Raw genomic sequence first — 16,587 nt, forward strand, 5'->3', positions numbered from 1 at the left:
CGGGCACGCACAATACATTTCTGCTCTCTAGCGCCACCAACCTGTCAAAAATGATAAAATACAACTTTTTGTCAAAATGTTGGGGATTGGTCCCAGATTTGGGGAGGCTGTGTCTTGGGGGCGGGGGGACCCATCTGTGACCTCTAATTGACCTTTAGAGTTTTTGACTTTTTTTAGGCACTTACCAATGAAGGATTTACACGAAACTCGCACCCGAGCATCTCCTGGACATTCTCGACAAAACGCAATTGTTCGCTAACACTTGCTATGTTGCTAACCGGAAGTAGACTTGGGAACCACCTAGAAGGTTGTGCTTCGACGTACTTGTAGTGGCTTAAGAGGGTACAAGACTCGCTGAGTTTCGTGACGATCGGACTAATCGTTCAGGAGTTATGGAGCGTGAAATTCCATGTTAGGGGCATAAAAGGTACAAGACGGGCACCGTCCATTCACATTGGTAATTCATATTATAATGTATTGGCCGTGCCCGTCACAGGCACCGTCCGTTCACATTGTTAATTCATATTATAATGACTTGGCCATGCCCCTCAGGTACCGTTCGTGTCCATTAAGGGGAAGCAAGTTTTTCATTTACCCATAAATCCTAGCCTGAATGCAACAGGGACACGAAACTAACAGAGCGCAATCAGGGGGCCGTGCCGATCAGGATCTGTGAGTTTGGTGCTGAAAGAACTTTGTTTAGTGGGTCAAGCAGACCCCAATTTGGCAGGAGGACAATTACCCATAAATCCTAGCAACAATGCAGGACGGACACAAAACGCACAGAACGCGGTCAGGGGGTTGTGGAGAACAGGACCTGTGAGTTTGGTGCAGGAACGACCTCGTTTAGGGGGTTAACGAGCGCCTCGTCGGACCAGGGGAAAATTACCCACAAGTCCCTGGTCGTTGGGTGTAGAGACCCCAAAATAGAAGCGTGGGGTGCTGGGAGGACCCCGAATAAGAATCCAGTATCATATTGGCCCCAGCGGTTTTAGAAAAAAATTCGTTCTGAAAAGTCAGCCAAAAGAGGGTCTAAGTGTCTAAGACCCACAGATCACTTTGATGGAAAATTTGGGCCTCTTAGAGACATTTTTTTCTACTGGGTCCAGACTCGCCGTTTTCGTATATGTTGTTGCCGGGCCTCCGACGGACGCGTAGGCGTAGACCCCGCTCAGATCGGACCCCGTTTAGGGCGTTAAACGAAGGGGGGGATCGCCCCAGTTTCGTCCAAAATACAAGTACCCAGAAAACCTAGGGCGAAAGGCGCAGGGACACAAAACTTTACGTGCTAGGTCGTGGCCTCAAGCCGACGACAACCTGCGAGTTTCGTGACTCTACGTCTCCGCCTAGTGGGCGAACCAGAAACCCAGTTTTTCTCAAACTTCAGGTACCCATAATTCATAGCGTAAATGGACGAGGGACACCAAACTCACAGAGTGCGGTCAGAGGGTCGTGCTGACCAGGACCTGTGAGTTTTGTCCACCAACAACCTCATTTAGGTAGTTAACCAGCGCCCTGTTCTCTCACCACCAATTACCCATAAATCCTAGGCAAAACGCAGGACGGACACCAAACGCACGGAACGCGGTCAGGGTGATGTGCTGAACAGGACCTGTGAGTTTGGCACCCCAAAGACTTTGCTTAGTGGGTCAACCAAACCCCAATTTGGCAGAAGAAGCAATTACCCATAAACCCCTGGGAAAATGAGGACGAACACCAAACTGACAGAACACGGTCAGGGTGATGTGGTGATCAGGACCTGTGAGTTTGAGCCCTTTGTGAGGTTCCTAAGGGGGTCAACAGGCCCTCCAAAGTCAAAAGGTCAATAGGTCAGGCCTTTGCTGGATGGCCCATAATTCACAGAAGAAAAAGCTAGGGACACAAGATTTTCAGGGTTAGAGAGAGGTCCTCAGCTGATGACACCCTGAAAATTTGAAGTAGTTGGCTTGTTTCTGAAGGAAGTTATAAGTAATTATATATTTAGGCCACTGAGGCCGCACTTCCAGGATGACGAGTGCATTTTGCCCTACAGCTTCGCGTGGAAAGCTCGTACAAAGGGGAGCCAGACACCGTTGGAAAGGTCTGCTCAAGGGCAATTCAGAGAGTCCTGTCTCATCTCTGTACGTGCTTTCTGAGATCCGCAATTTGCCCCAAAGTGTATTGGATCACGGGCATTTTCACGCGCGCACGCGCGCACATACGAGCACGAAATTTTGCACAGCTCTTCCTGGATACTTGCTTTACATCTGTACCAAGTTTGAAGGGGTTAGCTTATTCCTGAAGGAAGTTATGAAGTTTTTTTTATACTTAGGCTTCGAGTATTTCATGAGGCATTTTCTTAGAGAAAAGACGAGTACGTTTTGTGTAACAGCTTCGCGTAGGAAGGTCGTACAAAGATGAGCCAGACACCATTGGAAAGGTCTGCTCAAGGGCAATTCTGCTTTGAAGTGAGCAGAGTTGTAAGTGTGTCAAAGTTCAGGTTTCGGTCAACTGAAAAGTTTACTGAAAAGAAATGTCATGTTTAACTTTTACAGCAAGATACTTGGTGGAGCGACGCCACTAAGTCTGGTTTTCTCCAACAATCTTTCTGTCTGTTCTTAAACAATCTGAATCTTTTCCTTGACTTTTAATAACACCTTACATCACAAACCACACCTCTGCTCTGGTCCATCGACCAATCAAAAAGCTCTCAAATGAACCGGAAGTGACCCTTCTTAAAAGGTTGGCACTTCCTAGTTCAAAGAGAAGAGTACACAGAAGAGTTCAGCTCAGTCTTGAAGCTGCTGTAAGCTCAGTCTTGAAGATGGAGTAGCAGTTCAAGCAGGAGTTTTTGGAATTCAGATGCAGAGAGTTTGGGAGTTCCTGAATGCAGAACGCGGGCATTCAGGATGCTGCTAAACCAATCAAGCTGAACCAGAGACGATTTTGGGAACTATAACTTCTGTTTGGATAACCTCACATGACTCCCAAGGTTTTTAGCTGTTCTCACGGAGACGCTGAAAGAGTCAAAAGAAGAGCTCTACACCGACGCTGAAGCTATCGTCTGCAAGGTAAAAGTTCTATTTCGACCAAGCGTACCGTTGGCCCAAGCTGATTTCAATGGAGCGTGCTGTTCTGGTTAAAACAGACAAATTCCCTCACACATCTCTCTCAGATAAACTTCATCTTTCCATCTTTAAACTCTCCTATCTGCTAGAAAATTAATCCAGATGTTTTCAGAAATGTCTGTGGTGTAGCAACGGAAAATCATGGCCGTATGGTTTTCCTGGTTGTAAAGCTGATTAATTATGTCGTTATTTTCCAATTCTTGCCAATTAATGTAAATGTGTGATGTGTTAAACTTGATTCTGTTAATAAATGACCCACTCGCTTGGTGAGTCAAAGATAATTAACGTCTCACGTCCACATTTTTATTACATTCAACGCACGTATGTTACACAGTCCAGAAAAATGAAGAACCCATTTAATGTATGAATATATCTCAGGATATGTCATACTACACATGGTATGAACTAAACACACTTTTGATTTATCAAGATATTGTAAAATAGTAAAAATAATATAAAAGAAGAGTGTTCTTTCAATTGTTTACTTCAGGATACAATTAGACAGTCTCTGGATGAACTAATTTGTATTTCTGGATTCAAATCAATGAAATAACAGTTCCTGTCCCATGAAGGTCCTCAGAGGCAGGTTTTGGTCGGAGGCCTAGTTCACTACAGGTAATACAGGGTCTTTTCTTGGTTTTAACACAAGTCTAATGTTGGCTGAGTTTATATTTTCCAGGCCAAGTTCACTACAGGACTAACATGCACTTAGAGCCCCAAAGCATGTTAAATCCACACAAACCCCTAATCACTGTCTCATGAGCCAATCAAGTTTAGCTAGACCTGTTACAATCCACCTTGACAGCACACAGTTCATGTGATAAGTTTTCAAGTAGGCTGGAAGCAGGACAACACTCTCAATCTAACCCTTCTTCTTAATTATAGAAACACTGTTGCTTCATATAAGATTTAGCATTTGGACAATATGTTAGGGGTCGCTCACCATTCCTACCTGACGACTTTTGGAAAATGGCTCGATAAATATCTCCACCAGAGCCCTGGAAGAAGTCTCCCTTAGCTCCCCAAAAGCAGTCCTAATTTTGAGGGATTTGGTCTGGCATCAGCTCGGCTGAACAAAGGAATATTCCTATCTTGATGAAAAAGAAGTCCTTTTTGAGCGGTCCCAACTCCCTCTGAGTGGCTCTTGGGGAGATGAAGCTATATCATCCTAACCCTTTGACTCCACGGTCCGTTCAGCCCTGACTTGCCAGTAAGCTTGATTTATATAGACGATCGGTTTGCTGGACAAACACAGTTTCCCTCTTACTAGCTTGGTGTCATACTCTGATTGGCCTTAATTCTTGTAGGAAGGTCGGCTTTCTGGTAAAGAATTTCACCATCTCCAAACTGTGCCCTTTTAAGGTATTGAGTTGTGTTGCTGCTCTGCTTCTCGGCCTACAAGCCACCAGCACATGATCCTTTCTACAGCTCATGTCCATTTATGGTAATGAGCTGCTTCTGTTTGGTTTCTACTAGGGATGGGGCCGATCCGATCAAGTATTGGTATCGGCCTCCGATACCAGCATAATTTATGTATTGGGTTTTTCCGATCCACGTGCCGATATTTCCGATCCATGATGCAAGTTGGCTTCAAACTATGGAATGGATTTCATGAACAATGGCTTGTCTCATGAATCCAGAGTAATCAGACCCGCCTCACATTCAGGAAATCCATTTCATAGTTTGCAGCCAGCTACAACGTGAGGACTGAGTTAGCAGCACTGTGGCTAACTGCTAACCAACTTTTCATCTAAACATGTCCGCTGTGTGAAAACATTTTACACTAAACACCACAAAACAAGACTGCAACTTGTAATGTCTGCAGAGCCTTAGTGCCACATTAAACTGCGGTAAAGTTAGTTTTACGTTGGACATTCGAGCTCCGTGGCTTCAGCGGGGCGCTACTCTCGCTGAATTCGAAAGAGGTGACTCGACCTCGGCCAGCCACGTCCAATCTGCCCCGCTCAGTCTGCCTGTCTCTGAGGAGAGACAGACTGAGCGCGGCTGCCCCAAATCAGGCTGCCTGCTTCGGATTGAACAAGAAGAAGACATCACTGAAACCATGGAGCTCTAATGTTTACAGAGAAGTTGCTAAACTTCATAATTAATGTCCAAATCCTATCAGTTTTAGAAAACGAAGGATTTCACAGTTTGATACTTGCATCCAAGATATAGTTTACCTTCCAGGAGATATTTATCAGTACAACAGTAGACAATCATAAAAAAACATGATTTGAAAATTATATTAAAAACAAAAACAGCTACATTATAAAGTGATGTAAAATACTAAAAACAGGAACATGTCTTGTCTGTTAGTTTATGCCATGAACTTAGCAGATGTTTGAAGCCATTTAACATTTAATTTAATTTAATTTAATTAATTTATTCAGTCATTTAAAAGAAACAAAATAAAAAAATCATCAAAAAGAAAATATTGAATGAAAAGTGTGCAGAAAGAAGAAAAAAAAATCTTATATCTGCCCCTTATTTAAAAAAATATAAAATAACTAAACAATCACTTAAATTAATCACTTTAATATCCACTTTAAAGCTAGGAATAAAATTAAACATGTTTTGTGTTAGCAGAATTTAATTCTAACTTTAAAACTTATCCAACATTAATAAAACTTACCTCAAGTTACCTTTTTGGACATGCATGCATATATTTGTACAAATTGTGCTTGAGAGGAAATTATTACAGCCTCATATAAAATCAATGATGATCATGATATCGGAACTGGATCGGTATCGGCCGATATTCAGATTTAGGTATCGGGATCGGATCAGAAGTAAAAAAGGTGGATCGGTGCATCCCTAGTTTCTACATGTAATGCTGTTAGGTCCCAAGACTCACTGTTTTGATTAGATCAGTAGCCTGCAGCACTCCAAGGGAAATGTAACCTTTTCCCCAGAATGCTGTTAGGCTCCCCCAACTCACTGTCTTGAGGATGTCCGCTTACAGCTCTCCTTTTCTCTCCCAGAACACAGCATGAACTCATATAGCATTTCATTCCATACAGTATAAATCATTTGACTTCACCCTAATCACAGGATATAGGACAAACTTGTTACAATCGATCATATAATAATCACTGCTGTTTTGATTACCTGTGTGAGGTAGACAAAGGACACGTGCCACGCCCTCACTTCAGCCTTCTCCTCTAACGGGGCTCTGAACTAATCCCAAGGTTCAGGTATTACCCTCAGCTGTTTCTTAGGACAATTCTTAGTCTAAGGCTGTGTTGAGATGATTCACCCAGACTGTTAACTACCTCCGATGCTTGCACCACACCCAAAGTCTCACCTCGTGCCTCGCCCGACCTAGCAGCCGGAGTGGGGACGTTTAGCAGACGAGGAAGCGCAAGTTAACGGTAGCTCATCTCCTGATTTAGCGTTGCAATTGTTATCCGATCTGGCTTTGTTTAGAATCTAGGCATAAGACTCTTGGATGTTGTTTTATAATCAAAAGCTAGGAAACTGTTTAAAACCTCCCGTGCTTCTGTTGTTTCTCTGAACCAAGTCTTCCACTTCCAAGAACAAAGGGGTGTTGAAATAAGAATCTAGAATTTCACGTTTTGCTTTGCTTTAATCAATTATTTTTGCAGGGGGACAGCAGTATGCACAGTAATGATTACATTCGATTACAAAGAGGTTACATAATGAATAATATTCTTTCCTTTGTCTTTTCCCAGTTGTTGACCTTTCTTGGACAAGGTAGATTTCTGTCCCTGTGGAGGGCTTGAGGATAACTTGTGGACTTCACACAGCCTCAGATGTCTTTCTTCTGGCCGGCCATGTGCTGACTCACTCAGGCGTACCAGAACCCACACAGTTTACTCACACTCTCCACCTGACCCAATATGTTATCTCTCACTACAATGACAACCTTTCTGTAACTCTGAGCAACCAGATTTATAATATAATTGATCTTTCTGCCTGCCAATTTATGTGCCACCGCCTTAATTTGAAATAGGGTTTTGTTAAGGACAATTTTGGTGAAACGTCTCCTTACCATTTTGCTATCTTTTGGTGGAATTCCTCCAAAGTCCAATTCAGCAAGGAGCAAATTTTCCCATTCACTCTTGAATGTGGGCCGTTTCTGGTCCTTACAGCTGGTCTGAATTTGAAGAAAAGGATTCAGGCATATAATCTGGGCTGAAGGTAGGAAAATAACTCCAATCGAAGCTTATTCCAACGGATTCACCCTTGTTCTTCTTCAGCTGAGCCCATCCAAAAACTTGTCCTATTAATCCACACGTGTCCGTGGTCCAAACAGTCCTGTTTGTTACATCCACACACGAGTTAGTGGTCCCCAAGAGCAGTGGTTTCACAGAGACATCTTTATTTATAGCCTGAGGTTTTGACTGACACTTCCAAAAAGATCTTGCCATCGGCACAAACCCAACTTTTTTGGGCTGGGCTTAGTTCCGATTTACAGGCATTTCTATGAGGATTTGCCATATCATTCCTCATATGTATTAAAATCTGGGTGTAACTCATTTGAATATGCCTGAGTCATTCTGAGTTGCATTTTCTGGTCTGCTCAGAGCCGTTTTCCAAGGCCTTGTCATTGCAAAATACTTCTGCATTATACTTCTGTATAACTCTTTCACACATAAAATACTTCTGAAAACATTTTCTGAGAACACAGTGTTCTTTTCCTAAACTTCCAACATCATGAGCAAACTTAAAACAGAATACATTTTAAAATCACAAAGGTTATAGTATCACTTCATTATCTACTTGTTTTTTTGATTATAATAAACACATCATTTTTATTCATCTGAGAACAGACAATTTTATTAGAAAGAAAAGTCATCATGCTCCTCTGTGCCTCTCTCTGCCTGTGTGTGTGTCCAGGCGTGTCTGCATGTGTGTGCGTGCATGTGTGTTTATGCAGTGTGTGAATGTGTGTCTTTTCGTGTGTGTGTGTGTACATGCATGTGTGTTTGCGTAGTGTGTAAGAGTGTAAGTGTATATGTTCTTCCACACATGGTTTTCATTATCTCAGACTTCGAGGCCTTGAAGCAGGACATGCAAAGACATGTCCAGCTCAGGAACAAGCTGGTCTCCATCTAGTGGTCTCCTCGACACCCCCTCCATGGAGTCAGACTGTTTCCTCGACCCACACTAAGCTCCAAGCCAGTCTTTCTCTTCGTCAGCTGTATCCACACTTAAGACGTCTTCCTCGTAATCCCGATCAACCAGATCCTCGTGATACGGTGCTGGGTCTTCAGTATCACTGGGCCCAAGACATTGGGCCTCCTCGTCAGCGGCATCCTAGTAATCTACTATTGTTAGTTCGCCAGAGTCTACCTCCCGTGAATTGTCTAGTTGAGATGCCGGACCACCAGGGTGACGTGCATCCTCAAACGATGGTGGGGCTGTGCTGGTGACAGGCTGAGAGGATGGTGCCTCCACACTCATGGGAGACCCCACAGGAGTGATGGGCTCATAGATGGGCCGCCCTTCGTTCAAATAGACCCATGCATACACTTACGGTTCTTGTTGTGGTCGTTCTTGCGTTGATTCTTGAGGGGCCGTTACTGACCCATCAGGATGAGTTGGGTCTAGATAGGTTCCATCCGGGTTTATCAGGCTTGGTGGGTTGGATTCTTCAGGGCTGGTAGGATCATACGGAGCAGTGCTTGTGGAGTTTGTCAGGCTAGGTTAACCAACTTCAGCACTCACAAAATGATCAAGGTAGGTTTCCAATTGATATAGTTCTGGGCACTCTAGGGAGATAAGGGATACTTATCTAGGGATAAGTTCAGGTCTGGTTTTGAAGATGGCAGCATAAGTCATCATCCAAACTATAATCGGCACTGTAGTACAGAGACCAGTCCAGTATAGCATAGAACAGACTCCCCAGGCCAGACCCCATCCGATTAGGATAGCTATTTTCATGGTCCAAGTGTGTCTATTTTGGGGTTGCAAGGACAGGGTTTGGTGTAGCAGGTGTGCTAACACAGTGATGGCCATAGCGCCTTCCATCACTGCCGTCACGATTCTTCCAGCTGTGTTCCAACAGTTTGTGATGGGTATAGGTAAGGGGGTGAGTGTGGCCACACACTCAAGGGTCACCACGATGGAATCTACTAGCAGCCAAGATGAGATCACTGCTATTTGTCGGAATGAGAGCTTGACCCTTCCCAGTAAGTAGGTGACAAACAAGTGTGGCATTATTTCAGCTCTTTTCAGTATTCCATGCGTCATGATTATCTTGGCATAGGTCTGGAAGGCTACAGTAGCACATCCATGCACTCATTATTAAAAAATATTCTACCATGCTGCCCTTGAAGTAGGCCAGACACCGTGGCCAGGGGGTCTGAGTGGGTACCGCGGTACTATCTGGTTCCTCATAGAAGGTACTCATGTCTGTCGGAGTGCTAGTTGTCTGGCAGTCCATGATGATTTGGAGTTTGAGGATTTCTTGAGTTATGCTCTCTGCTGCTCTGGGGCGGCTGTGAGCCCGTTTCTTTGATTTCTCAGTTTTAAGCTGAGCCAGCGACCGGTTCTTGTGGGAGTGGCTTGTAGTTCCTCCCACATGGGCGGCACATGGCCTTGAGGCCTTCTTGTAGGAGCACACATCCTAATAAGGCAACAGCTATCACACCAACTAAGCTTGCCAGATCTGAAGGAAAAGATCAACTATCCATCCCTCAACAGTTCTTCCGCATTTCTTGGTCACTTCTCCTACTCCATGTATTACTTCTGTGACTTTACGGCCTACTGTGTAACTAACAGTTTCATACCAGGCACAGTTATGTCCTTCCTCTCCCTGGCCACATTTTTTCCAACTCTCTTCTGGATACTGACGTGAGATTAGAGTAGATTTTGTTTGGGCCTACCCAATCGTAGCCATACAACTCATGGCCAAAGCATAGGCGTCATCTCAGTGCATGTCCTTCGGCCAGAGCAATCATAGAATCAGAGACGAAGGGGACAATCACTCCCTGAATATTCTTTCTAGTTTTTAGCTGATGTCCTAATATGACGTTAGTGCCACTTGTACCGTCGGGTACAGATCTTCTCCATTTTCCGTCATTATACTTCTTCCACACTACCTCAGCTGCATGAGTTGTGAATTCTTCTTTATAATGATTTCGACAGTAAGTTTCCCATCCGGGTAATTCATAACAGGGCCTTCGGGCTAAGCTGCCTACACACACATCTTGTTTACTATTACACTTCGTATTCCATGGACTTGGACTGACATATCTGTCAGGGCGATATAAAGCATTTGACCATATGTCCTGCTCTTTGGAGTAAACTGTAGCTAAGAACTGATAACTAATCCAATAGTTAGAGGAGTGTTTTAAGCAAGAGACTACCCATTCTCTTATTTCTTCCTCCTAAAATCCCCACCAGGTGTGTGAGTCATCTCTATTGTGATACTCATGCCAGGCTTGGAGCAATATTTTGATCGTTTTCTCTTTCTTTAGTTCTGTACAGTCGTAGTGCCAGGTGGATATGACTGCTACCTCTGTTTCCCACAGCCTGCATCTAGGTGACGCCCCGCTACTCTCCCAAACTGAGTTATTAAGGCTAAGGAAAATTCGTTCGGCTACACATTCGTCAATTTTATTAAAATTGCATTTTGGTGCAATAAGTAGCTCGTTTGGTTTGGGGAGCCTCTGCACATACATGTCTGAGTAACATGGTCCCATCAGACCTGTGTAGGTCCTAGTATACCCCTCCACAAAGTCACCTTCAAAGTGGGGCAAATCAGGGACCACCCATACCCATGGTAGTGTCATATTTAACCAATCTTCATGCCAGGCGTTAACAGGTTGGAATATAGCTGCCCAACTCTAGTAATAATATCGTTGATTTGCTACTGGGGTTATTGGTAAGTAATTTTGAGATTTGCACTCACCATACAGGTTCCAATAGCAGATTGGAAGCTTCTTTAATTTGTATTCCTTACATTGCTCTGTTGCAGCTGTTTCTGCCCCGTTATTGGATTCTACCTTTACCATTTGTATCATATTGCTCGGAGGGGGTGTTTCATAAGACTCAGTAGGTCGTTGGTGAGGCCTTCTGTCTGTAGCATTAGGTTTGAGCACCCTCTTGTGCCTTACAGTGTGAATAGTTTTAATTCCAGTACGGTTCTGATTTACCCCAGTTTGGTTTCTTCTGATAAGTGGGGGGATTTTGTCACAATCTAAGTAGATGTTGCCCCAAAACTCCCAACGAGGGAGAATCGCCTGACAGCTTTCGTCTTTTGGTGGAGTGGGATGGATCACTTCACTATCCCAGTGGCCTTGGTGGGCCAACCCTGGCAGTGGTCGGCAGGCCCGATCGCATTGCCATTCAAGTGGTTCTTTGTCAGGGTGAATCCAGTTACATCTTGTTGTTCTTTTAACTTGTTTTTTCAAAACAGCTATCCAAACTACAACTCCATCTTGCAGGACTAACAGGTCGGTGATGGTCCATGCTATTCCGGTCAGATTCTCAGCGTTGATAGTTGCCATCCATTCAGGTGTGAGATTCAGCTTTTTCCTCCTGGCTCGATAGCCCGTTCTTTTCACTTGATTCCATGTCAAAGTTTGATTTTGAATGGTCTCATTCTGGTTCCATGGCATGAAGATATTCCTTTGTTTGATGTCCCAGTAGGTCATGTTTGCATACTTAGATCTCCCATGGGAGATCTTCACATCTGTGAGGCTCCATGGTCTAATTCTGGCTTGATACAAAATAACCAATAACATTACAAAGCCTATTAACACTACAAGTCCCCGCATCAGGGTACGTAGACAAGCTGCTTTATCCAAAATCGTAATCCTTAGACAGTCTTTAGGTAGGTCGGGGGTCGCTTCATCATCATAATCGGAGTTGTCTGAATCTTCGCTGTTTGAATCATCGCTGTTTGGGTTTCTATTTTCAGGGGGACCATTTTGGAAAAGGGCCTATGTTGCTCCTAGCTCTTGCCCTTCTCTCAGAGCATCTGTTGACTGTGGTCACTCGTCCTTGAAGGAGTTTCAGATATAGTGGAGAGGGGTGTGGCAATCCAGGTTGCAAACCTTTTCACACCCATTTCCACAGCATCACCAAACAATTTTTGGGTTCAGGTTGGGGTTCGCATCTGTTCCATAATGGCTTGAAAGTGGCTTCCCATTCTTTTCGTTTTTCTGGTCCGAGTCGGTTGGTAAGTGAATAATACTCCATTTCCTTTAGGCCCTCTTCTGCTATTACCTCTATTTGAGTAATTAGTGGCTGGCCCTTGTACAACACCCGTACTCTGTATCCTAATCTTGCCCTTGAGTTCACCAAACAATAGTAAGGGGTCATTCCCCAATCCCCTACTATTCTAAGGGGCAGGTGCTGGTTTTCTAACACATACCGCTCTGGTTTACATACCTTTTTTCGGATGGCTTTCACCATAGGTGGGCTTGTGGTCCAGATTACCATTTCTCCTACTGAACTTTCGAAGAATTGGCTCTGGTACGGCTCTCTGTAGTTGGGTCCCCACCTGAGTTTGATTCTTAGTCCAGATACAGTCAAATAGACCACATTGAATATCCATGGGGACTCTGATGGGCAAGAGCAGATAGGGGTGCTGTATTGGGGGAGCCAAGCCAGGCTCCGGTTATATTTCTTTTGAGGTTCATCCAGGCGAGGTCTTCTGATGTACTGGGTGTTTTCATAGAAGTAGTTCTTGGAGGGGTTTTCCCATACAGAAAAGTCTTGTTGTGGCTTGTCAAGCCATGTTATATCGTTTACCGTTACTATTGCTGGTATTTTTGGGCCTTTTTGATCATATTGAATTAGTACGTTGGCTACAGCTACGTCAATGGGCTTAGAGTGTATAATGTCTTCCTTTTTTATGGGCTTTGTGGCGCGAGCAGGCATGACAGCAGTGGATTACTTTACCATACCATACCACTTTATTTATAAAGCACTTAAAACAGCAACAAGGCCAACCAAAGTGCTGTACAGACAAAACAACAGGTAACACACAAAGCAAAATACAAAATTAGGTAAATCAGAATATAGACAAGAAACGATGCAGATAATGACGACAAACCAGTGTAGAGCATACAGGATCAAAACACACATCATCTTGTGTTGAAAGCTATTGAATAGTAGTGAGTTTTTAAACAGGACTGGAAAACCGAGAGGGAGGGGGCCTGTCTGACAAGCAGAGGTAACTCGTTCCAGAGTCTTGGTCCTGCTACAGAGAAGGCCCTGTCACCTCTGCGCTTAAGACGAGTTCCTGGAACTGTGAGGAGTAACTGGTCCGCTGACCTCAGGGAGCGTGGTGGGAAATACGGTTGTAGCAAATCAGAGAGATGGGGGGGGGGGGCGACACTGTTCAGTGATTTGTAGACATACATGAGTATTTTGAACTGGATTCGAAAGTGAACCGGTAACCAGTGCTACCCGATGGGCCATGAGCAGGGATGCTTCACTCTTTACTTCCCCCAGAGCTCTGCCCTCTTCTCTCGTTACTCGTTCCTTATAGAGTTCTAGACAGAGGGGTGATGGGTGTGGTACATGTGGTCGTAATCCTTTCCACACCCACTTCCATTGGTGGATACTCCACGCGGTGGGCTCCAGTTGGGGGCCTTCTAGCCCATTAAAGATGCTGTTGGGCGGGCTTTCTCCCTTGTGGAAACGGTCCGTTGCTTCTTCCTCCCGTTGTCTGGTATATTCGCGTAATTTTGCCTCATACTGTCTGTACGGCGTGCCCGCTTCCACTTGTGAAGTTACTGTGCTGACTAGGGCATTAACAGAGTTCTCGAGTAATCTACACATCGATTGGAAAGGACATCTATCGAGGTTAAAAATTTAACATAGAGTATCCGTAGTGACGTCATACTATGTGACCACCGTATGACCGTAGGGGGCGGTGTTGCACTGTTGCAGGTCACAGAGTATGGTGTAACACCGGGTCTAATCCACCGAACCAGAACAAGTTTCGGTTTAAGTTTAGTTTTTGACGTGCTGCATGTTTCTTCACATTTGCAGTTTAATAATAATAACTAATACTTTAGTTTTTCATGTGACTTATTTGCAGTATGATAAATGGTATGAGCATAATATACTCTCCCAATGTTTTGTTGGTCCTTTTTTTTTGTAAATAAAAACCTTTTTTTGCGGTTTTATTTATTTATTTATTTTTGTATCTTGGGATCTATGACGTCCTCAAATATTCAAGTTCTACTCGGTTTTATTATGTTAATGTCGAGTTTAAAAATTATATACTCGTTCAACCCCTAGTGCTGACCAGGATGGTATCCTACCCTCTGTAGGATACCATCGCCTTGTATGCCGGTCTCGTGGGGTATCCATTCCAGTGGTTGACAGGCGTAGAAACTTGGTCGTACAGCATTCGCAGGGGTAGCATAGTATTTTCAACCACTACCCCATACTTGTCACGTTCCCTTTGATAGATCTTCGTTCTCAGGGTTGGGCTTGTTGTCCAAATTATTAGTTCGCCCACCGAGATTTCACTGTACTCCGTTTGGTGAGGTTCTCCGTAGTTGGGGCCCCACTTGACCTTAACCTGCCATCCCAACACTCGCAGATAAACGACATTAAAGATACACGGCGTCCCCATTGGGCTGGGGTTGTATGGTAATCCCCACTGGTCGCTTATCAACATGAAGCCAGTAATCTGTGGAGCCGCCCTGGTGAGGTCTGGTTTACGGAAGGTTCTTACACTCAAGCTGTAATAATTCTTTGTTTTATTTGTAAAAATTGAATAATCTTTTCTGGGTCGGTCTAAATTTACCAGCTCTCTTCTGACAATCAGGGCTGGCTCGTATGGCCCGGTTCTGGATTTTTGATATAACATTTTCCATACATACTCATGGGGTTGTTCCTTAGATCTCGGGAGGAAGTCCATTTCGCCCGGCCAACACACCGGGGCAGTCCTCAACGTAGTTTCGTCCCATGACCAACATTCCTAGACGATTTCAGGCAATTTTATGTTATCTCTTCCTCCCAAGATGGGACTGGGGCATCTTATAATACCTATTAGCAATTGTCTTTCTAACCTTTTTCTGCGATGAGATCCATTGATGAGTCTAGCGCCCCTTCGGTTGGTTCTTACTCGTTCGTTTTCTTGTCTGTGAGTTTCCATTTCCTCGGGAATGTCTTGCCGGCCCAAGCTTTCAGCACATTTCGTCTTTTGTCCGTTTTACTTGGTTGAGGCTTTTCTGCGTTGTTTTTACTGTCTTCAATCGGCTGGATTGTGGCTCCAACGGAGTACACTCCCCTGTATGGTGCAATGATCATCTGCACGGAAACCCTAACCCTCTGGGTGGAGTCTGGCCTTATGGGAGTGTCCACCCGTTGTGCAGCCATTCTGGGAATCTGCAGCACTCCTTTCCTCTCCCAGGCTTCTGGGGTCACTAGATACTCAGCTGTTTTTTGCTTGGGTCTAGCCCCGTGTATAGCCCATGCATCCAGGCTGGTGGTGTGGTAGTATAGATTTGTATGCCTGGTCCCTGCATCTTGAGGAACCTCCGGCAGGTCGATTAATGGAAGATCTTGGTTTAGGATTAGCTCTGCTACCAGTTGAGCCCACGTTGTTAGCTCCCAGGGGCCCTTCCAGCCGCCTTTTTGAGCTTCTTCGTTCACTTCATCAGGCAGCTGGTTTACTTCACCTCCATCTGTCCCCGGCAGGTCCCTGAACACCCTGAAGACCAGTGGAAACTGGTTAGTGCTGAGAGGTGCGTTTCTCACTTTTTCCATTGAGGGATTATAGGGCCAGGCTTGCTGCACTGATTGTTTGAGCATATCCTGAGGGTTCCAACATTTCCCTTTCTTTTTAGCCTTTTCCCCCTCGTTTGGTTTAACTAACCCTGGATATAAAGGTGGGGCCGAGGGTGTTGCGTTCGGCCCTTGGTCATACTGCTGCATTCTTGGGATTTATTTTGGGACCTGGGATTTTCTTTCATCCAACTGGGCTTTAAAGGATTTGAGGGGGTCGTAGTATCTCCTTATTTGCCAACCCACGGCCCTTTATGAGTGCAGTAGCTGACCGTTTTGCATTTCTTCTTGACAGCCCTTGCAGTATTCCACGACGGTTCCGTTCCACTCACAAGTACAGTCTCTTGGGCCTTTGCCACTCAGATCCCATTATGTTATTATAATCATCTGAGGCAGGACAGAGACTCTGCACTCCCACAAATAAATGCATCCATTACTTTTACAGGTTTTACTTGGAAATCTCGGACATGCTACATACTTGCTTTAGGTTTCAGGGGTTTCTTTTTCCCTGGTCCTTCCCAGAGAAAGGATAGACCACTTGGGTCCAGGCAGATGTAGATGAACATATATCTGTGATATATTATCCATAAATTAAACGGATTCATTCATTTTTCTGGACTGAACAATATCGTGCATTGAATAATTAAATGTAACGTGAGACGTTAATTTTCTTTGACCCATCAAATGAATGCGGTCATTTATTAACAGAATCAAAGTTTAACATCACACATTTACATTAATTTGGCAAATTGATTTC

This window comes from Nematolebias whitei, chromosome 20 (assembly GCF_014905685.2).
Source record: "Nematolebias whitei isolate Nwh7 chromosome 20, NemWhi1, whole genome shotgun sequence".
NCBI lineage: Eukaryota > Metazoa > Chordata > Actinopteri > Cyprinodontiformes > Rivulidae > Nematolebias > Nematolebias whitei.